Raw genomic sequence first — 23,904 nt, 5'->3', positions numbered from 1 at the left:
TAAATCTTTAAAAAAAATAAAGGGAAAAACTAACAGTTCCTGCTGTAATTCTAGTCATGCCAGTCCAACTTCAGGTAACATTATTTTGAGATATCCTTCAACAGAAGAATGGATAAAGAAGATGTGGTTCAGGGCGCGGGTGGCTCAGTCGTTAAGCGTCTGCCTTCGGCTCAGGTCATGATCCCAGGGTCCTGGGATCGAGTCCCACATCAGGCTCCCTGCTCAGCGGGAAGCCTGCTTCTCTCTCTCCCACTCCCCCTGCTTGTGTTCCTGCTCTCACAATCTCTCTCTCTCTCTATCAAATAAATAAATAAAATCTTTAAAAAAAAAAAAGAAGATGTGGTTCATATATACAATGGAATATTACTCAGCTATCAGAAAGGATGAATACTTACCATTTACATTAGCATGGGTGGAACTGGAGGGTATTATGTTAAGTGAAATAAGTCAATCAGAGAAAGACAATTATATGGTTTCACTCATATGTGGAATATAAGAAATAGTGCAGAGGACCATAGGGGAAGGGAGGGAAAACTGAATGGGAAGAAATCAAAGAGGGAGACAAACCATGAGAGACTCTTGACTCCGGGAAACAAAATGAGGGTTGTGGTAAGGGAGGTGGGTGGGGAGATGGGGTAACTGGGTGATGGGCATTAAGGGGGCACGTGATGTGATGAGCACTGGGTATTATACGCAATTGATGAATCATTGAACACTACAACAAAAATTAATTATATACTATATGTTGGCTAATTGAATTTAAATAAAATTTAAAAAAAAAAGCTATATTATATACAGATACTGTCTTAGTAAGTCCAGGTTGCTATAATCAAATACCATGGACTGGGTGGTTTTAACAACAAACATTTATCTCTCACCATTCTGGAGGCTGGGAAGTCCAAGATCAGGTGCAAGGAGATCCAGTGTCTGGTGAGATGACTCTCCCTCTTTTGCAGATACTAATTTAGTTCAACTACAGGACTGCTCCAATAGTGTTTGGCTAGTAGGTTTCTATAGTGGGCATTCTTCTGTACCTTTATTTTTACCAGATGAGTATTTACTGTGTTTACATTATTTAGTGTATTCAGGAAGTGAAGGGAATGGAATAAGATGTTAGGGATTGAGCTCTATCTGTTTTTATTTTCTTGTTAAATTAAATAACATGTATCTAAAGTAAATATGACAAAAAAATCATTAAATATGTGAATTCTGGAGAGTGGATCCTTGAGAGTTTGTCATAGGGTTCTTTACACCTTTCTATACATTTGGAATTACCCTCACTATGTCAATAATGGGCAGCATGCCTTATGACACTTTACCTGTAAACTTAGCAACAGTTCATTTAAAGAAAAGAGAAGGAGTTGCCTACAGCATGGGTAGCCACTTTTTAGCTATCTTGTCATTATAAGTTAAACTGGGATGGAAATTCTCCCCATTAGGGAAACTGTAGTTGGTTGTTAACTGGGAAAATGCTTTAGATCCTCCCTCTGAATTTGGGACCCACATAAATGGCAGAGTAAGGCAAGGCTGAGATCTATATTAAAAGAAGATAGAAAGATCGACACCAAAACCATGCCTGGTACCTGACAAGTATTTAGGAAATACTGGAGAGGAAGACATGAGGTAGAAGAAAGATATTTTTAGAAAGGGGAGAGAGAGGTTAGGTGATGTGGGCTGAAAGACCACTGTAATTTGGAGGAGCTTCTGAGAGCATAGTGAAGTAATTCCATCAGTAGGACATCATTGGACTAAGACAATGAAGAGACTGGAAGTGTGTTTTCTATGCTAAAAGAGGATCCATTTCTCCGTGATGCCTTGTTTTGCCATCTTTATGATTGTTTTAAGTTTTCATCAATTTCCTTCCACAAAACCATCCCTCTTTAATTCTTGATATGAATTGTATCATTCTTACTTTCTTGTTCCTTGAAAGAGCCTCAGTACCCCAGTATGGTAAGATAGGCATGCCTGCAATGCTGACATGAGTATGAATTGTACCATCTTTCTAAAGAGTTGATTAGCCAATTGAAAATTGATAATAGAAAAATGATATCAAATATGGACAGACATATGGTAAGAAGTGACATATGTAATAGTAAAACATAAATTACCTAAAAATTAACTTTGGGGCACTATTTACATAACAGTAAGAAGCAATAGTATAAGTCATTAAATATGTCATATTCATCTACAGCTATTTTACAGTGTTGGAATTAAGGTAGCTATATTAAAGTATTGGATTATAGATTATTATTTTTTCTTCATGTGCTTACTGTATTTTATAATCATGCTATAGAGAATAAAATTTTATTTTACCTATAGTGTTATCAGTATATTTTTTAAAGTTGCATGTTATTGTGGACTGAATTGTGTTCCCCTTGAAGCCCTAACCACCAACACATGTGTATTTGAAGATACAGTACTTAAAGAGTTATTTAGTTAAAACAAGGCCATTAGGGTGAGTCCTAACCTGATCTGACTAATGTCCTTAGAAGAGGACATTAGGACATAGAGAGACATCAGGGATTAGTAATGTACACAGAGGAAAAGATACAGAGTGAATGTGGCCATCTGTACACCAATGAGTGAGGCCTCACAAGAAACCAACCCTCTCTTAGCACCTTAGTCTTGAAATTCTATCCTCTAGAATTCCCCAAATAAATTTTTGTTGTTTAAGCCGTTTAGTCTGTGGTGATTTGTTATGGCAGCCCTAGCAAACTAATACACATAGGAACCTTTATTAATACCAAAACACTCATATATTAAAACATATATCAAAATAGAAATACATAGATTTATTACACATAGAAACATATAGAGAGATATATAATACAGTTAATATAACATAGTAGGAAACAACCCAAAATTCCTCTGAAATTCATTTGGGTCACTGAAAGAGATTAAGAAATTAAGGTGCAGATATTCTGCCTCATTTGTTAAGAAAAAGCAAATTCACATCCCACGTGATACTTAAATGTTAAAGTTTGTTTCTTGTATAAGTTTATAGTAAATCTAATCATTCATCAGCATTTGTGTTGCTTTTGGATTTTCAATATGCTTTATTTTTCCTTAATTTTGTCTTAGTCACATAGATTTAGACAATTAAGTTTAGATATTAATTTTAAATAATTTATGGGGAAAATCAGTTCTGTGAAGCACTAAATCATTTAATTAAAATTTACTCAATGCATAGTTGAATTGCAATTTCCTATAGGACAATGCAAAGGGATAATATCTCAGAATAATATAATTTAAAATATGTATTGTATATTTAATTACACTATCAAACTCTAAATATTAACATACACATTTCAAAAAATAAAGATAAAAACAATTTCCTTCTGACCACCATGTTTGTTGCCAAAATCTACATTAGCTGTAACTACCCATGTTCTCTGAGTATGTCTCTATCCTTCAGATACATTTTCTAAGTATTTGCTTACCTAAGCCATGTATGTCCAAGTGATATATGAGGACCTTTATTTGGTCACACAGCATAACTGAATTACAAACTAAGACCATTCAAATTAACATGAGTACTATTCAACTGTAAGCCTTGACGTCACTTTCATGTCCAAGAAAATAAAGTTGCAAATAACTATTCTTTGGTTCAAGAACTTCCTGAAACTCTCTTTATCTGAACTTGAGATTATCCCCTAGCTCTCATGCGGGTTAAAGCCCCCTTCTCCAAATGAGGAAGTACCCATCTAACCTTATAAAAATGACTGCTCATTCTTTGTCCTACTTCAAAATGCTTATATTACTGTGGCTGTCCATTTTAAGCTAGTATATTTTTTATTTGCCTAATCCCAATCAGACCTCTACTTTGGAAGACTCACTTTAAAGTAGATCCTGAAAACTTTATGAATATCCCAATCTTGACCTTCTTTTTCCAAGACCCTACTAAGAATCGGTCAAGGTAGTGGTCTCACATACTATATTGATAATACTATTACTAACTATAGTAAGAAATACTAACTGACTAACAGGCTTCTTTTTTTGTTTATTTTCTGTGGGGATGGCGATAAGAGGGCCTTTTCAGGGAGTCAACAGTCAACAATCTGAATGTCCAGGGAGATCTAATGAAAACCTCTTTGCCTAAGATGTCCACTTCAGAAACACCACACTCTCCTGAGGTTTTTGAACCTACCACTCAGGAATCTCCCCTATCACAGCAAAGAAGTACATCTTGCACTGGCTCTGGTCTCTAACTTTTTTGTTGTTGTTGAGCCCCTCCAAAGTAAAGTTCACTTTCACTTTTAGAAATAAGGAATACTTTTTTAAGGAATTCTTTGATTATCTTAACAAATTGTTTTTTTTTTAATTCTTGGTGGAAACCTGCCTCACTGCTCACAACCCTACTTTTGTGTTTGTCCTCACCATCTTCATTGTGAATCTATCAGAACAAGTTCATAGGAAGCAGGATAGATAGAGGCAGTAAGAAATCTATCTTCAGCACAGCTCCAAGGGTCAGTGTGTTCAGGAGGTCTCCTCAGATCAGCATCACTATAGTGTTGTACTTTGAATCCTGTATCAGAATTACAAGAACATTCTTCAATGTTGTCTTGTTTCATTTGTAGGAGTCTGATTCTGGGAGAGATCTCTTCTGCAGAATTTCCATCTCCTAAAATTCACAAATTGTTGTGTTTGGGATTCAAGACAACTAGCTCTTAGTTTGGGAACCCAAATCATAAATAAAACTTGGAGCCAACTATTGCCAAATTCTCAAAGTTTTGATTCAGTCTACATGTGCATGCCTTGTGGCTAGACTTGTACTCAGTATACATATTGACATTATAATCCACATTTGTATATGCTTCATTCTATATATCATGATTTCACCAAGGGTAATTTACATTCCTAGTGACTACTTTGAAGAATTTTTGATATCACATTTTTCCCATTTGAAGATCATTTTAGAACAAAAAGGGAGCCAAATATCTAATTGTCCTTATATTTGCTTTGGCATAAAGAAGTTTCAAAAAAATGCAGATTCCAAAATTGATTTCTTAAGAGATTCATTGTCAAAACAAATTAAAAAATGTTAAAAACCTATAGCCTTTATCTTACTATTTCTATTCCCCCATCTTATCCTCCTTTATTTCTCTTTGCTCCTACTTTTCATTTTGGCCTGCCTCTATTCCTTCCTGAATGACCAGAAAACCCCAAATCTCCATTATCTATTGAAGTAAAACCCCACCAGAACAGGAAAAGTCCCTCAGAAAGTATTATAAGCCTTAGTCTCAACTAATAGCCCTTGTGAAAAGCTTTCCAAAGACTAGATAAGATAGAAATTTAGATTAGTTCTAGGAATATAATACTAGGTCTCCTAGTTATAGATCTTTTAGTTTGTATGTCAATGGGGGCCTCGATGCAAATAATTAAATGAGAATAACTTGATCATTTGTCAAGAGACCTCACATTGCATTGAATAGAAAACCAGAAGAGTTTAGAAAAATTGTAGATGTTAGACAAAATTTTTTTGATGGCCGTCCCTAAAGTTTTTTTCTGTGAAATTAGATTAGACTATAATTCAGTTCTATAACTCAGTAGTCAGTAAACTTTTTCTATAAGGGGCTAGATTGTAAATAATTCAGGCTTTGTGGATCATATGGTCTCTGTTACAGCTACTAAACTCTGTTGTTGTAGAGAGAAAGGAGACACAAACAAAACAAATGAATGGGCATGGCCTTATCTCCATAAAAATTTGTTCACAAAGAAAGCCAGCCAGTGTAGTTGGAAGACCCCTATACTAAGCAAACAAAGGGTGGGCCCATTGGAGACTTTAAGGATAGACCAAGTAGACAGCAGTCAAAAGTATATCCTTAAGCAGATGTGACCTACTTTCCCCTCACTTTTTATGAATGGTCTTTATACTGCAATAGAGGATTTAATAAGCAAGCAAACACTGGAATGGAAAACAGCCCCATTGCTGGATTTCCAACCCCTGGCTGAACATTTTAAAAACCTCAGAACAAAAGGAAAGCAAGACACAAAATAAATTGGTGGCTTTATACATAAAATAATGGAATCTTCTTACTCTAGGCTTGGAACACCAGAGTAGGGAATCTCTTGTTAAAGACACTTGGAGATACTGTAAACTAAAAAAATATTGAAAAGACAGCTATCCTGCATTAGCCAAAAAGTTGAAGAAAAAAAATTATGAATAATGAAGATCCCCCAACTGGGGCACCCACTTTATCATTTTATCCTGAATTCACAAGGAGCATTTTCCCCCAAATATTAAAGGACAACCTTGAAAATTTGGACTGATGGAGGCACATTCAACATAACCCCTTTCCACAGTCACAACTTCTTCCTTAGAGTCAAATTATTTCCCATCATGAGAATATCCAAAAATGCCCAACCTCCCTTATCTCTCTATTCACCATTCAGATCTTTACCTAAGGAATATTCTTTCTCCTTTGTGACAATACAAAGGCTGATTTAATTGGAAAGGATCTACTGTATAACTGTATAAAGAAAATTCACATATTAAGTCTACACTGATGACCTATTCCTTAAAATTCCTCAGGAGTCCCTATTCAAAATAGGATCATAGCTAATTAAAATATTGACTTACTGGAAGCCTTGTTTCTAAACAGTTCTGTTCCAGGGGACTGCTGAGGCACTCTCCTAACTTTTACGGTCTCTATTAGGGCCAAGAGGATTTAATATAGGTCAAAAAATAAGGAGATTAATCAAAAGTGGGTTTTTTTTGCTTTTATTTTAAGTTGGATATATTATCAAAACTACTTCCTTTGTGAGTTAGAGAAAAAGAAGGTTTATTTTTTGCCAATTCCTCCCAATTGAGGATGTAGATAGACTAGCTGAGCACTAAATTTCTTGGGAAAGGGGCGCCTGGGGGGCTCAGTCATTAAGCGTCTGCCTTCGGCTTGGGTCATGGTCCCAGGGTCCTGGGATCGAACCCCACATCGGTTCCCTGCTGGGCGGGAAGCCTGCTTCTCCCTCTCCCACTCCCCCTGCTTGTGTTCCCTCTCTCTCTGTGTCTCTCTCTGTCAAATAAATAAAATCTTTTAAAAAAATAAATTAAATAAATAAATAAATAAATAAATAAATAAATTTCTTGGGAAGGATTTGAATTGTAGAAGAGCTTGCTCATAGTAAATTGGGAATCCATACAGTGTCAGAAAGGAATGCAACCCTGTGTTTTTCTCCATATGATGTGAGAAGAAACATTGCAATGGAACATGGGAGAAGTGTGGGATTAAATTGCTGGTTTTCAGCAAATGTTGTGTAAGTATGAATAACCAGCTTATGGAAGATGCCCTGCAGTCTAGGGAACTATTATGTCTGAGACACAGATCAGACTCATTCTGAGGTGGCAGGGGTAGGGAGAAAGTGGATTTTGATTTTATCTGAGAAAATGCATGTTCCCACCATCAATGATTCAGACTTCAGATAGAGAAAAGCAGCAGGTCTTTGGTTCAGGGAGTGAAGGATTTTTCTCCTGTACTTGAAAATAAAAGGTAGGTAACCTGTAATACCACATTGCTTTGTGGGGAACAATGGGTCCTTCACAATATGGAGTTCAGCATTTAGCTCTGATATCAGTTATATCAACTATATATGGTCAATCGTTCCAACAATAATTACTTTTTATTCACTTAAGATATTTTATAATTTATTCCTAATTTTTTTGGCTGTTTGCTTCTTCATCTGTTTTTAAATTATAATCAACCTATTGCTGGCTGAGTTTTCAGGAATTAAGGGATGGAAGAAGTGGTTTATATCCAATCTTGGAGAAAAGCATCATGGAGCTAAATGGTGCAGACTTGACAATTTAAAACATAGCATGAAGTAATCAGTGGAAGATGGGAATAGCTCTGGTGTGGAGTTCACTGCTGCTCAGTTGACATGAATCAATAGGGACAATATGTTAAATAGATAAGCATCTTTTTTAGAATCCAAGAAATCATTGGAGAAGGTAATTGGAAAAGACTGTATTTCTTGTGAAAATGGATGGATGTTTGCCAGTTGGTTGTTCCTTATGTGTGCAAATTTAATATATATGATCTATTATATATGGAAGAAATATAAACTGATAATTCAGAAATATTATGACACACCATTGAGAATTAGCTTTGATGCCAAAATTAAGGAGCTGGTTTTCATTTGAACAGAACATATTCCTCTTCTCGCTCATCAATGTAGATGGCAAGATGAATATTGAATGGCCCTGAATGGCATAATTATAGGTTTAATTTTGTAATTTTCACATAGTTTTGAATTGTATGAAAATGTTTAATAGCATACTGAATAATATACTCAGCCTTCTTATTTGGATATGTCAGATGTATTTTGCAAGCGATATTGTAGCATAATTACATATTTTATAATATATTTCCACTTTGTTTACATATGCAATATACGCAGATCTACATGTTGAAGCATTTACAATCTGAATATATAAGCACAACTTACATAAATGTACAGAACAGAATTCAAACAATGATTAGGGCTTTATGGAAGAAAATTATTTAAATAGGAATTTAATCTGAAATATTATATAAGTGAATTTCTGTCATAATGAACTACAATGATATACATTTCCCAGTTTACTAGAATGTGTTGCAGTTTACTATAATTCAGAAATTTTTTTATGTGAAGAATTTCATTCTAATTATATTTTTGGTATTTATGTTTCTTAGGCAATTAATTTGGTCTGTATTTCAGTTTATAATTTTTAGAATAAGTTTAGACTTCTAATTGGCAGTTAATACTTTGAGGAAAAGTAACCTGTTTTGTAATCAGAATGTTTTTACCTGAGTTTCCAATTATATTTCTATCTTGCAAGTTTGCTTTTACTTTTCTTGTAGAATTTTCTTTCCCCTGTATTAGTAGTCCATTAAAAATCCTATAATTTTATAACATTGAGCCGTTCTATTTGTGATCTTCTCTTACTCCTATGATGTAGGTTTGTGGTATTCAGACTAAAAGCCTAGGATATGTAACAAGGTCCTTCTTCACAGGCAGTACCTGAAATCCAGTATCTCTTCTCCAATTCTTTCAGTCTGCTAAAATCTCTGCTTAGTTTTTCATTTTCTCAGCTGCCATTTTGAGTAAAAAAGACTTGAGGATAAAAATGGTGCCAAATATTGAGCTCAACTATCTGGAATCTTGGTCCCGCAATTCTTTGATGCCTTAAAATTTCTCCAGTGCCTTCAAAAGGATTTTGCTTTAATATTTTGACTAGCATTTCTAATAGTTATCAATGGAATGATTCATCTGAAACTGATTGTGAGAGGCTGCTTTTAAGCCATCTCTGAATGACTCACAACTTATGGTATTCTCTGATTGAGTAATAGCTTCAGTTTACAGGTGGGTTGGACCTAGTAACTTGCTCCAAACAAATAGAATACATCAAAAGTGATAGGATATAACTTCTGAGATTAGGTCATAAAAGACTGTGACTTCTCTCATGCTTACACTCTTGCTTTCTTGCTGACAGTCTTTCTTATACTCTCTATGCTTGACCACTCTGATGAAAGAAGTTGCCATGTTGGAGTGGCCCATGTGATAAGGAATTGAAGATGAACTACAACCAACAATCAGTGAGGAACAGAGGACCTTAGTCCAACAGTCCATGAAGGATTAATTCTTGTCAAAACCATGTGAGTGAGTTTGGAAATGGATCTATCCCCAGTCAGAGATTGAGATGACAACAACTCTAGCCAATACCTTGATTTCAGCCTGTAAGAAACCCTAAAACAGAGGACCAATACCTAATTTCTTGACACACTGAAACTATTAGAAGGTATATATGTAATATTTATAAGCTGTTACACCTGGGCTAATTTGTTATGTAGCAATGGATAAGTAATATGTGGATGCACAATTTTTGAAATACAAACTTAGAAAATTAAAAAATTTAATACCTCTCTTAATAATGGTCCCCTCTTCTATCTTTGAGTTACTCTGCACTTGAGGATGTTTGGTTATAATGTAATTATTTAAGCAGTAGCTGAATATGATAGTCTTGGTTTATGCTCTTTTCCTCCCCCAGAATATTGTGAGTGTATTTCTGTTGTCTTGACACTTTGAAAGTTGCTAAGAAGAAATCTGAGGCCATGCTTATTTTTGCCTCTACCAACCATCAACTCATTTAAAATTGTTTATCTGCATTATTAAAAACTACTTATTTGAAGTAGTTTTCTTGCTGTTGAAAGTTCTATATCAATTTATTTGTTTCTGCATTATTATACTTATTTATTTATGTGTTTACGTTTTTAGACAAATGTTGAATGTTACTTTTAGCTGCACTTGCCGATCTCTTGTCATCCCAAGAAATTTCATATATTCAACCTTAGGATACTTTTCTTTTTGTTGAGTTCTTCCCAATCTTATTTTTTCTTTAAATTTATTGAGATTATCTTAAGCCTCTCAATCTCATTTATTTAATTTCCTATAATGAATGTTTTAGTTCTCCATTTGTTTTCTAAAACCACTAATGTCTCTTTCATGTCAACCCATTGTTTATTATCTAATCTTTAACTCTGATTTAATTGAAATTTTGTTGAATTTAAAATGTTTCCAAATTTAAAGCATTTGCAAGGAAACTTATTATCTTCCTTTTCCGCTCTAGACTGGATTCTTTACATTCTTTTTATATGCCAAACAATAAAAAATTTCGTATTCATTATATATTTTAAAAATCTTTTTGGGGCACCTGGGTGGCTCAGTCAGTTAAGGATCTGCCTTCCACTCAGGTCATGATCTCAGGGTCCTGGGATCTAGCCCCTCCTCTGACTCCCCACTCAGCAGGGAGGCAGGGAATTTGCTTTTCCCTCTGCTCTTCCCCCTGCTCGTGCTCTCACACAGGAGTACTCTCTCTTTCTCTCTCTCTCTCTGTCTCTCAAATAAATAAACAAATAATTTTTAAAAATATCTTTATTATGCTTAGCATCATCAAATTTCACCAAATTGCCTATTATTATTAAACTAATTTTCCTTTTCTTTCATTCTACCATATTTAATGCAATTTGGTTCTCTCAGTTACATTTGAGATTTCTATTCATTTTTTTGTAGCCTGAAGGTGGTGAGTGACTCAACTAAATTTGTGTCTCTCTTTCTTGGAATATTTTCTTTCTGTTTATTTTTTTCCTGTGGTGATTTGTTAAATTTCCTGCACAAAGCATTTTTTCCCAGGTACCAGAGAATGGTTTGAATCCCTTTCTTCTGGCTTTAAATTGTTTTCAATCGACATGACTGTCTGATCTTTTGCTCTTTCATAGGGAGTCCATGCCAAGTATTCACTAGCTTTGCCTGTCTCTTTCCAGCGATTGCTGCTTCTACTTTGTTAACAAGAGCAAACAGACAAACAAGCAAATAAACAACAACAACAAGAACAAAAACATAAGAAAATGATCCCAGATGTTAACAACAGATTTAGGGAGAGTAGGAAATACTTGGAATCTTTTCATCGATGCATGATGCATGCTGTTAGCAGTCTTTTGTAATAGCCATTCAGGATTTCTTTCTCTTTTATCCTCTTAAAACACAACTAACCACAATATCTCTGTTAAATAGTAAATAAGAATCATAAGTAAATAAGAATCAAAAAGAAGAATTATAGTTCTTGTCATTGAGTTTACATACCTATTCTAAGGATAGAATTTTCACAGAAGAACTAAAAGCAAGTGCATTATTTTTAAATTATTGAGCATTCCTGGGGTGCCTGGGTGGCTCAGTCGGCTATGTGTCTGCCTTTGGCTCAGGTCATGGTCCCAGGGGCCTGGGATTGAACCCCGCATCAGGCTCCTTGCTCAATAGGGAGTCTGCTTCACCCTCTCCGTCTGCCCCTCCTCTTGCTTATGCTTGTGCTCTCTCTCAAATACACAAATTAGATTTTTTTTTTAAGATTTTATTTTATTTATTTGACAGAGAGAGACACAGCGAGAGAGGGAACACAAGCAGGGGGGAAGTGAGAGAGGGAGAAGCAAGCTTCCCGCCCAGCAAGGAACCCGATGTGGGACTCAATCCCAGGACCCTGGGATCATGACCTGAGCCGAAGGCAGACACTTAACCAGAGAGCCACCCAGGCACCCCTCAAATACATAAATTAAAAAAAATCTTAAAAAAAGTTATTGAGCATTCCATATGGTAGACTCCAGATTTAAATGTCAGTCCTAATTCATAGGTGCTCTGGAACCTAAATACAGTACACATTAATTAAAATTTTCCAATTTCTGTTATTATTAAGATATGCATATACAATGCATATATAAATAATTAATTTGACATATAAACGGTCGTTCCAGAACATAACTGTACAATTTCTCCTATTAAAGTTTGGTGATTGATTACTACAATTAGATTGGGGTTCAACAAAAGCTGCGTGAACAAATTATAGAAGAAAAGAAAATTGTAAATAAGAATTAATTTGAAAGAAAATTAAAATAAAATGAAACTCACCTTTTAATTCAAATTTTAGAATTGATTGAGTTATCTCATTTGGCATCATTGGATCCTTGCCCATTAATCAGGAAAGCTCAAACACCCAACAGAAAGAGCCAATGAAACTTTAAACAGTTAATAACACTGACTTATTCAAATTGCAACTTGCACGAGGCATTTTTAGATCAAAATACACTCACCAGTGTCTCATGTTCATTTTCATAACACAATGAAAAATAGAAATCCATAATCATAACCAATGTCTTCTAAGTATTCATAGATAGATTAAATAATGTTCATTTATAAATGCAATATATTTGCATTTTAATTATTTAGAATTGAAATTATAAGTCTACTACAGATATTCTCTCAATTAGAATACTCAATAATAGAACATATAATGGGTCAAGTATTGCAGATAAACTGACCTGGGAGCATTTGGAATTTTTTTTTTTATAGTTTAAAGTTTTTGTTTAAATTCCTGTTAGGTAACATACAGTGTAATATCAGTTTTGGTGTAGAATTTAGTGATTCATCATTTACATACTACACCCAGTGGGAACATTTGGAATTTGAGCATCATGAGTTACTGACTTCATAGCTGTGGTAAGAAGCTGATCCACTGGCAAATGCAGTAGATATTTTCTTTTTTTTTTTTTTTAAGATTTTATTTATTTATTTGAGAGAAGAGAGAGAGAGAGAGCACATGAGGGGGCAGAGTGAGAGGGAGAAGTAGAATTCCCACTGAGCAGGGAGCCCGACACGGGACTCTGTCTGGGACTCTGGGATCATGACCTGAGCCGAAGGCATTTGCTTAACCAACTGGTGCCCAAATGTAGTAGATATTTAATAAATGTTTCCCAATGGATACTAGTTAATGACTTATTTCTGAGTAACAAAAGAATAAAAGTAAGAAATTTAGTAATAATAAGTGTAACAGCCATGTACTAAGCACTTATTATGTTTTGAATTCTTAGCTAAAGGCTATAAATATAAATATCCATATTTATCACCTATCATTTATGATTTACAGTCTTTCATCAACTCTAAAATAGGCTTTTATAATCTATATTTTTTTGAGGAAACTGAGACTCCAGGACATTAAGTAACTCACACATAATCACATATTTGCACATATCAGAATCAGAACTCCAGCTCAGATCTATTTGGCCCCGAATTGTGTGTTCTTTTTTATACCATGTTGGATTTATTTTCAATTGCTATTTTCTGTTTCTGGAGTTACTAGTTGAGCTTATTTATTCTTAATATTTACACTTATTAGTCAATGTTGTTATTTTCAATTTTTAAGATATATATTATCTGAAAGTTGTGAAAAACATGAAATCAAATTTCTGATGGATTTAAAATGTAAACATATGCACATACTCACATATGTATGTGTATATATGGATATACATATATATATATATAATGTTGGGTAATTTTGAGTAAATATTCTCTTTAATTCCAGACACAGTTACTTGCTTATCACTCTAGTTAGATTGGAATTTGGATATAAAGTGAAATTCAACTCTGTGGTTTCAGTCTCAAAGACATAATATTACTAAACATGCCATATTGAAAATGCTGCTATCTGAATTTTAGGCAAATCATCTTACTGGTATTCAGCATGAATGTGCTTGTTAAATAAATGTCCAGCTAAATAAAACAAGACACAAATATTACAACTAAAAACTATACAAAATTTTTCACATTAACAAAGATCTTCATGCTGGCCTTTAAACTCAATTCTTGTTTATAATTTTAAACATCTTAAGAGGAAAAAAGGTTTAATATGTTGATTTATACACATACATATACATTTTAACACTTATAAATTTATATATATGTACATACATACACAGATATGTTCATTTATTTTTAAAGTCTATTTTTTATTTTCTATTAAAAGGTAAGGTCTGTTGAATAGTCATAAACATAATAATGACTTCTATGGAACTCCATTCAATCTCATTACATCTTCAGGAAAGCATGTCTGAAAACAAATTAAACTTGAGGGCAGCATGCTTGTATCATACCAAGAAACAGAGCATTATTTTTTATATGAAATATGTATGTAATTTCCAAATATTTATTTTGAAAAATAATAAAATAAAATATCAAAAATTATGTTTCTTGTATCACATATTTATTGAACACGTAAAATATAACATGTACTATCCTAAGTGCTGTATATTTATTAATAACAAATTGCCCTGCCCTTCTTTATTCTAGTAGGAAATGATAAATGGTCTTTTTGCAAACTGGATTAAAGAAAATTTATTAGCAGTAGAATTGATAATATTAGTTCAAACCAAAAAAGAATCTCATTTACAAAAATTCTTTGTGTCTTCTTGGTCATGATGAAATTGACCTGTATTTTAGAAACTTATTTGTCATTCTAAATATTTGCCATTTCCATATAATGCCAGTTGAAAATCTTTCAACTGTAACTGTTACTCAGATAAGTCATCCATCTTTTGTATAATAGGAAGAGTAGAGGATGGGCATGAAAACAAATGTCTTTCCAGGTTAACAAGTTGGAAAAACTGATGACATATTTTTGTACAGGAAAACACAGTATCTATAAAGCAATTATATGTATATATAAAACTAATAACAAAATTACATTTACAGTTGTAATGACAAACCTAGGAGGAAAATACCCACTTCACCTCCTCTCCATTTAACCTCCAACATCCCACCGTGTAAAATGTGTTTGTTGGGCACCTGGGTAGCTCAGTCGGTTAAGCATCTGCCTTTGGCTCAGGTCATGATCCCAGAGTCCTGGGATCCAGTCCCGCATCGGGCTCCCTGCTCAGCGGGGAGCCTGCTTCTCCCTCTCCTTCTGCCTGCGTCTCTCCCTCTCTCTCTGTTAAATAAATGAAAAAATAAAATCTTTAAAAAAAATAAAATGTTTTTCTTCAGAGAAGATTAAAAATGGGGTAATTTTTGGGTAAATAAGTAGGCCAGAACTCCCTACCTCTTTCTGGTAAGGTTTTGGTGACATATTTGTGCTGAGAGATAATATTTATATATCCACAACACTGTTGAAATGCTTCAGTTTTCATCAGGAGAGATTTTACTGATGATGTTCATTTCCCTTTGGTTTGCCATCCATCTGTAGATATGTTCAAACTAGTGCAGTGTTACCTTCTTCTACTGACAATTACATTGTTTCTTATCTATAGCTATTCCAGGAACATTCATGAAATTTTGAGATACTACAATAACCATAATTTTAGAAAACTGCTAAGAATGGAATGTAAAAGATGTTTGTTTATTTGTTTTAATGTTATAAGTACTTCTGGATAAACAGATTGAATAATAATGATAGATTTAAGCTACAGCTATATTTTTTATGTAGATAATGATCCAAAATTAGTTGATAATTTTTGAGGCATTTTGAAACAAAGGCCAAATTTCAGTATAATAAATACCTTTAAAACACAGATTATTAGATAATTAAAATTTTCTAGTGATCTAGAGTTCAAGTGATAAAACAAACTTGATAAAATTTTAATATGTAAATGAGATATGAGTTGTATTCCACTGACTTAGCCTTGTTTTAATGTTCTTTCTAAACACTGCTTGTCTAGTATTGTCAAAGCACAGACCTGCTGATGGTGGTTACTTTTTGAACAAGTTCACATGTATATGGACTTAATGTTTCTTGCTCTTTTCCTGCGGTTCTGTTTTGTTAAGATATTTCATCATATTTTGGTCAAAGTCATATTATAATTGTTGGAGTACAGGGCTAATAATCTATCAAGTAGCCCAAAATGCAGAGATTAATCAAACTGTTTTCTGAAGTCAGAGCAATGATCAACTTTGATAAAATCTTCAGATTATTTTGTGCTCTTTTTTTTTTTTAAGATTTTATTTATTTATTTGAGAGAGAGAATGAGACAGAGAGAGAGAGCATGAGATGGGGGAGGATCAGAGGGAGAAGCAGACTCCCTGCTGAGCAGGAAGCCCGATGCGGGACTCGATCCCGGGACTCCAGGATCATGACCTGAGCCGAAGGCAGTCGCTTAACCAACTGAGCCACCCAGGCGCCCTATTTTGTGCTCTTAATTAAAATTTTGACAATAACATTTGAAGTCCAAGGAAAATGGATACATATAAAACAAATTTTGTTAGTACCCTTTTGCATAATGAACACATTCTTTTCACAGAAGAATTTGTTAGGAATTGTTAAATAATAGACTATCAAATAGTTAGGAACCTCATATTTTTTCATTTTTCTTTATCTGAATTTCCATCTGAGATAATGATGGAAATCTGAATCAAGTTCAAACACCTGACACTAATTCTGTATTTGTTGCATTATCACATACTTTACAAGCTATCATAAAATAACCACAAAAATAATTACAATTCCAAAATGATTACATACAATTTCTTAGAAAAAATATATTTTGAATAAAATAAATAATATTTTCCTGTGTTTTCTTTGTGTTGTGCAGGTGAAATGATCAAAGCAAAGGAAATATCTTTTTCCCATTTCTTACAAACTTCCTTATCAGAATAAGTAAATGGTCCCCTTGGACAGTGTCCCATGAGGTGGGACTGAATCACACAGAAAATAAATGAGAGGAAAAAGTAAAGAAAGCAATATAGTGGAAAGGACAAAAAACTGTGCATAGCATTCTGAAGTGGTGTTCGTTTTTGTTTTTTTTTTTATGAAAAACTGAAAGGAAATAAAGCCTTCCACAAAAGCACTAAAATGTTTATCCCCATATTCCACTCCACATCAAACCCCAATTTCATTCATCGTTCTCTTTGTCCTCTATTTCTTATCCAGCTGCTGCTTCACTCAGAAGCAGAATTCTAGGTCTGTAACGTTCAGATATCCCGCCAGCTCTATAATGTCATATGTTCATCAACATAAGGATGTCAACCCTTCAATTTGTTTGTTGTTTCCCATTTTATCATAAGTAGAGCTCAGATGCTGACTTTACCAGCATAAATGCATATACCATGTGTTTAGTACTGATAATGACTATCAACGTTTCATTGTATTTTAAATTCATAATGGTAATAAATTATTAATGAATTGTGATCAACATGCTATGTGAGATCTGTAACAACTTGGTACTGACAATATTGTTGAATTTTATGACAAAGTTACCAGATTGAAAATCACTCATGCATGCCCAGAAAATTTATACAGCCCTTTGCACAACAGAAAAGAGGTTAGTCATTTTTTTTCCTGATTCAACAATTATTTTTTCTGTTTCCGTAGTTCTTTTTTCAGTTTTATTGAGAAATAATTGACATACATCACGTTGTAAGTTTGAGGCATACAGCATGATCATTTCATTTACATATTTTGTGGAATGATTACCACAATAGGGTCAGCTAACATCTATCTTCTCACATAGATGAGAATTTTTAGGATTTATTCTCTTAACAACTTTTCTATATATCCTACAACAGGGATAGCTATTTTCTTCTTTATCCATTCATCCACTGGTGAGCACTTAGGTTGTTTCCATGTTTTGGTTATTGTAAATAATGCTGCTATAAACATGGGGGCGCATATATATTTTTGAGTTAGAATTTTTTTTTTATTTGGATATATTCCCAAAAGTGGAATTGCTATATTATACAGTAGTTCTATTCTGATTTTTGAGGATCCTCCCTACTGTTTCCCATAATGGCTATACCAATTTACAATCCTACCAATAGTGCACAAGGGTTCCCTTTTTTCCACACTCATATCAGCCTTTGTTATCTCTCATCTTTTTGATGATGACCATTTTAACAAGTGTGAGGTAATATCTCATTGAGGTTTTAATTTGCATTTCCCTAATGACCAGTGAGATTGAGCGTCTTTTCATGTACCAGTTAGCTTTTCATATATCTTCTTTGGAGCAATGTCTATTCAGGTCCCTTGCCATTTTTTAAACGGGTTACTTGCTTTTTTCTATTGCGTTTTATGAGTTCTTCATATACTTTGAATACTAAACCCTTATCAGATATATGGTTTGCAAATATTTTTTTTTTTTTTTACATTCTGTAGGTTGTCTTTTCAGTTTTCTGATGGTTTCCTTTGCTGTGCAGAAGCTTTTTAGTTTGATGTAGTCCCACTTGTTTTATTTTTTGTTGCTTGTGGCTTAGATGTCATATCCAAAAAATCATTACCAAGACCCACCCAATTGAGGAGCTTTATTCCTATGTTTTCTTCTAGGCGTTTCATGGTTTCAGATCTTACACTTAAATCTTTAATCCATTTTGAGTTGATTTTTGTGAGTGGTGTAAGATTCCGGTCCAGTTTCATTATTTTACTATTGGGAGATGTTTTATTTCTGATTCAATTTCTTTATTAGTAATTGGCCTATTTGGATCTTCTATTTCTGCCTGATTCAATCTTGATAAGTTCTAAGTTAAGAAATTTTCCATTTCTTCTAGGCTGTCCAGCTTATTGCCAGATAGTTGTTCATAGAACTATATTATGATCCTTCAAATTTCTGTGTTATCAGTTGTGATGTCTCCTTTTTTATTTCTAATTTCATTAATTTGGGTCCTTTCCTTTGTACTCTGGTTAGGCTAGATAAGTTTGTCAATTTTGTTTATCTTTTCAAAAAAACCAACTCTTAGATTGTTAATCTTCTCTATTGTTTTTCCATTCTCTATTTCATCTATTTCTGCTCTAATCTTTATTATTTCCTTTCTTCTGTTACCTTTGGGCTCAGTTATTCCTTTTCTAGTTTCTTAAGGCATAGAATTAGGTTGTTTATTTGGGATCTTTCTTGCTTCTTAATGTTGGTGTTTACATCTATGAACTTTCATTTTAGAATTGTTTTTGCCCGTAAGTTCTGGTATATTATGTTTTCATTTTCATTTGTTTCAATAATATTTTTTATTTCCCCTTTAATTTCTTCTTTGGTCCTTTCGTTGTTTAGGAGAGTGTCATTTAATTTTCATGTGTTTGTGAATTTTCCAGTTTTCCTCTTGTTGATTTCCAGTTTCATGTCATCGTGGTCAGAGAAAATACTTGGTATGGTTTCAGTCTTCTTGACTTAGCTATGACTTGTTTTGTGGCCTAACATATGGTCTATCCTAGAAAAATGTTCCATGTGTGCTTGAGAAGAATGTATTATGCTCACATTGGATAGAATGTTCTACATATATCTGTTAGGTCCATTTGGTCTGTGATGTTCAAATCCAGTTTCCTTATTGATTCTCTGCCTGGATGATCTATCCATTGTTGAGAGTGGGGTATTAAAGTCCTCAACTATTATTGTATTACTGTTTATTTCTCCTTTTAGCTCTGTTAGGTTTGTTTTATATATTTAGGTAATCTGCTGATGGGTGCATAAATATTTATAATTGTTATATCTTCTTGATATGTTGAACCCCTTTATTATTATATAATGATCTCTTCTGTTTCTTTTTATCATTGTTATTTTAAAATCTATTTTTTTAACATAAACTACACTTGAATTTTTTGGTCAGCATTTGCTTTCAGTGTCTTTTTCCATCCCTTCACTCTGTCTATATGTGTCTTTAAGGCTAAAGTCAGTCTCCTGTAAGCAGCATATTGTTGGATCTTGTTTTTTATCCTTTCAGCAATTCTTAGTCTTTTAATTGGAGAATTTAATTTGTTTATATTGATAGGTAAGGTCTTACTGTTGCCATATTGTTCACTGTTTTCTGGTTGTTTTGTAGGTTCATTGTTCCTTGTTTGTCCTCCTGCTGTCTTTTTTTGTGTGTTTTGATATCTTTTGGTATCAGCATGCTTTGACATCCTTATTGTTTTCTTTTCTGGTGATTACCATGAAGCTTACATAAAATATCTTAACCTTATAATACACTGTTTTAAACTGATAAAAACTTAACTTCCATAGAACTCACAAACTTTACATTTCCACTTCTCCCTTCCCCCTCACATTTTGGGTTATTGCTGTTATAATTTAAATTTCTATTTATATAATAACAGATTATTGTAGTTGTGGTTATTTTTGCTATGTTCTTTTAACTCTTAAACTACAGGTATTAGGTGAATTATGCACCACTATTATAATGGAGAATCTAACTATGACTGTATATTTATCATTGCCAGTGAGATTTATGCTACCTTTTTATGTTTTTATGATATTAACTAGCATTCTTTTACTTCCACTCAAAGAACTCTCTTTAGCATTTCTTGTAAGGCAGGACTGGTGGTAATGAATTCTCTTAGCCTATGTTTGTTCAGAAAAGTCTTAATTCCTCCTTGGTTTCTGAAAGACAGCTTTGCCAGGTATAGAATTCTTGGTTAACAGTTACTTTTTTTTTCAATATTTTGAATACATCATCCTATTTCCTCCTGGCCTGAGAAGTTCTTGTTGAGAAATCCATTGCTAGTCTTACAGGGGTTCCCTTGTATGCAATTTCTCCTTTTTCTCTTGTTGCTCTTAAAATTTTTTGTCTTTGAATTTTGACAATTTAATTATAATGTGTCTCAGTATAGCCCTATTGGGGTTTAATCTGTTTGGAATACTTTGGGCCTCATGAATCTGTCCATTTCTCTCCCCAGGTTTGGGAAGTCTTTGTTTTTTTTAAGTAGGCTCCATGCCCAGTGCCACATGGGGCTTGAAGTCACAACACTGAGATCAAGACCTGAGCTGAGATCAAGAGTCAGACACTTAACTGACTCTGCCACCCAGGTGCCCCGGGTTTGGGAAGTTTTAAACCATTAGTAGTTTGAATATATTTCTGTCCCTTTCTCTTCCTTTTCTCATTCTGGAATTCCCATAATGTGAATATTGTTTCTTTTCATTATGTCCCATAATTCCTGTAGTTTCTCTTTCCTTTTTTTTTTTTTTTTTCCATTCATTTTCTCTTTTGCTCCTCTGACTGGGTAATTTCCAGTGTTCTAACCTCTAGGTGCTGATTCTTTTTTTTGGCATGGCCGAGTCTACTTTTGACAAGTCTTCCTTAATTATTGGATTTTTTTAAACTCTAGGATTTCTTTTTATTTTAATGGTTACTATTTCCTTGTCAAACTGCTCATTTTGCTCAGGCATTATTTTCTTGATTTTGTTTAATTGCCTATGTTTTCTTGTAATCCATTAAACTTCCTTATGAGGATTATTCTGAATTCTTTGACAGTTCAGATAACTCCTTTTCTTTAGGGTCAGTTATTGGAGTTCTATTAGTTTCATTTGGTGGTCTCATATTTACCTTGATTTTTTGTGATACTTGATTTCTTATGTTGCTATATGAGCAATTGAGTAATTGGGCTCCTCTTCCAGCACTTATAGGTTTGTTTTGTCAGAGATCATTCTTCTCCAGTCAGATCAGTTTGGATTTCCGGGTGTGTCTTCTGGTAATGTCGTTGGGCAAGCTACTATTATGGTCTATTTTTGGGCAAAGGAACTGTTTGAGCTCTGAGAATGAGAATGGAGAGGTGTGTCTGGAGCAGAGAACATTTGGATGGGACTGCTGTAGATGGGCTCCATGATTGCTGGATTATCTGGTCAGGGTTACTACATGATCAGGACTGGGCATTATATTCAGTGGTAAATAGGGCTATGAATTGGCTTCACTGCCCTGGCAGGGCGTCAGGACAGGACCTAGGGGCAGTACAGTTTGTTGTTTGGGGACATGAATCAGTCATGAGTGTGCACTGGATTCCCTGGTCAGGTGAGGCTACCAGTTTTGCTCTGCAGTTGGGGAAACACACAGGCTGTGCTCTCCGGTCAAGTACCACTGTACATAGGGCTATTGAATGGGCTATGCAGTTTCCTATGTGTGCTGGTTAGGTTGTCTGATTGGACAGTCTGAAGACCATAATCAGTGATGAGTTGGGCTATGAATTAGGTTCCCTGCCTGGGTGCAGCAGAAAAAGCAGCTTCAAAACTGGTGAAATTCTTTATTGTCTTAAGCTGATCCACATTCCAAGTACCCTAGCCAAACAAGGTCATTGCTTTATTTTGCAAACTCTTGGCTCTGCTTGTCCTTCTCTCAACTTGAGTGCCATTGGGCCACACAGCTTCCAGGAGTTGTTGCCATCCCTTCTCCTCAGATGGGGCTGGAAAACACTCTTTACTGTGGGTGCAGCTATGTCTTGGCAACCTTGCCTGGGCGGGAAGGGGAAAGACCACTCTAGAGTACCCTCAATTTCTTAACAAGCTTTCTGGTTGGGAGGTGCCAAGAGCTACTCTCAGCTTTGGCTATGAATTAATTGCTCTGCCTATACATAGCATAGGAATCCTCCATGCTTGGTACTGGCTTTGGTCTGAGGGTGATCATGGAGGACACTTCATAGTGGGTCAGGATCAGACTGTGATGTAGCATCTTTTCAGGGTGTGAGCAAGCTAAGCTCTAAGTCCAGCAAGAATCCTTGTTTGAGAATGCAAATGAAGCAGATGTATACTCCACTGAGTTCTCTGCTCATAGTGTACCCCCAATTTGGTTTTTAGATGAGCAAAGCCACTGGTTGGGATTACTACTTTGGCACTGCAGGTACGAATGTGGTCTGCCAAGACCTGTGTACTGGTTATTGCAAACCTTTTCCTGCTCTTCCATCACAAATTCCCAGTGGTTGAGTCTTACAGATTTCCCTGTGATCCCCATGGTGCAATATCAGAGTAGGAAGTCCCACAAAGTGACCTTAATGGTAGGGGTCCTGGTTGTCCCCCTGAATTCCCTTTTGCCACTGGAGGATCTGGAGGTTCAGGGGAGACCTCTCCCTGTGGTGTGGTGCTGGCTTGAGGGAGAAGCAATGCAGTCAACATGTAGCTGCTTCTCTTCTCCCTCTAATACAGTCTGTCTTGGTCTTTGTGATATGGGGGTGAGGGGAGAGCGCATATCAGCCTCACTCCCATGTTCTAGGAATCTCTCAGTAGTGTCTTATTTGTAATCAGTTGTTAGTTTTTCTTCTTGTGAGGGCAAGCAAAATCAGGAATAATCGATTTTGCCCTGTTGGTGTTGTCACTCCCAGCACTTTAACATTTGCATATGACTGTTCTGCCCTGATTTAGCTTCCTGACATTGGGAAGACACTTATCTTCTCTAGAAATTCAGTTTTCTCTGTTCAAAAAATTAACGTCAAAGGATTAGACTGTATACTTTCTAAAGTTTCTCGTAGATTTATTATACTATTTCTATGACTGGATAAAGAAATCTTTCAGAAGGATGCTATAAAATAAACAAAATATAGGGGCGCCTAGGTGGTGCAGTCACAACTCTTGGTTTCAGCTCAGGCTGTGATCTCAGGTGCATGAGTTCAAGCCCCAGGTCAGGCTCTGTGCTCAACATAGTGTCTGCTTCAAATTCTTTCTCCCTCTCCCACTGCCCCTCCCATTCTTGCTCTCTTTCTCTCTCTCTCAAATAAATAAATAAATATTTTAAAATATAGACAAAATATAGACATACTTTACACATGTTAATATTTGTCATGAATGTGAGTGCTTTACTACTGATTTTAGGTGTTTATAAGCCAAATTTGTATAAGTCATAATTTTGAGGATTATAAATAACAATCATGCAGAGATT

Source organism: Leptonychotes weddellii, chromosome 1, assembly GCF_054177405.1.
Source record: "Leptonychotes weddellii isolate Sample4059 chromosome 1, ASM5417740v2, whole genome shotgun sequence".
NCBI classification, from domain to species: Eukaryota; Metazoa; Chordata; class Mammalia; order Carnivora; family Phocidae; genus Leptonychotes; species Leptonychotes weddellii.
Note: the sequence above shows the minus strand (reverse complement) of the source record.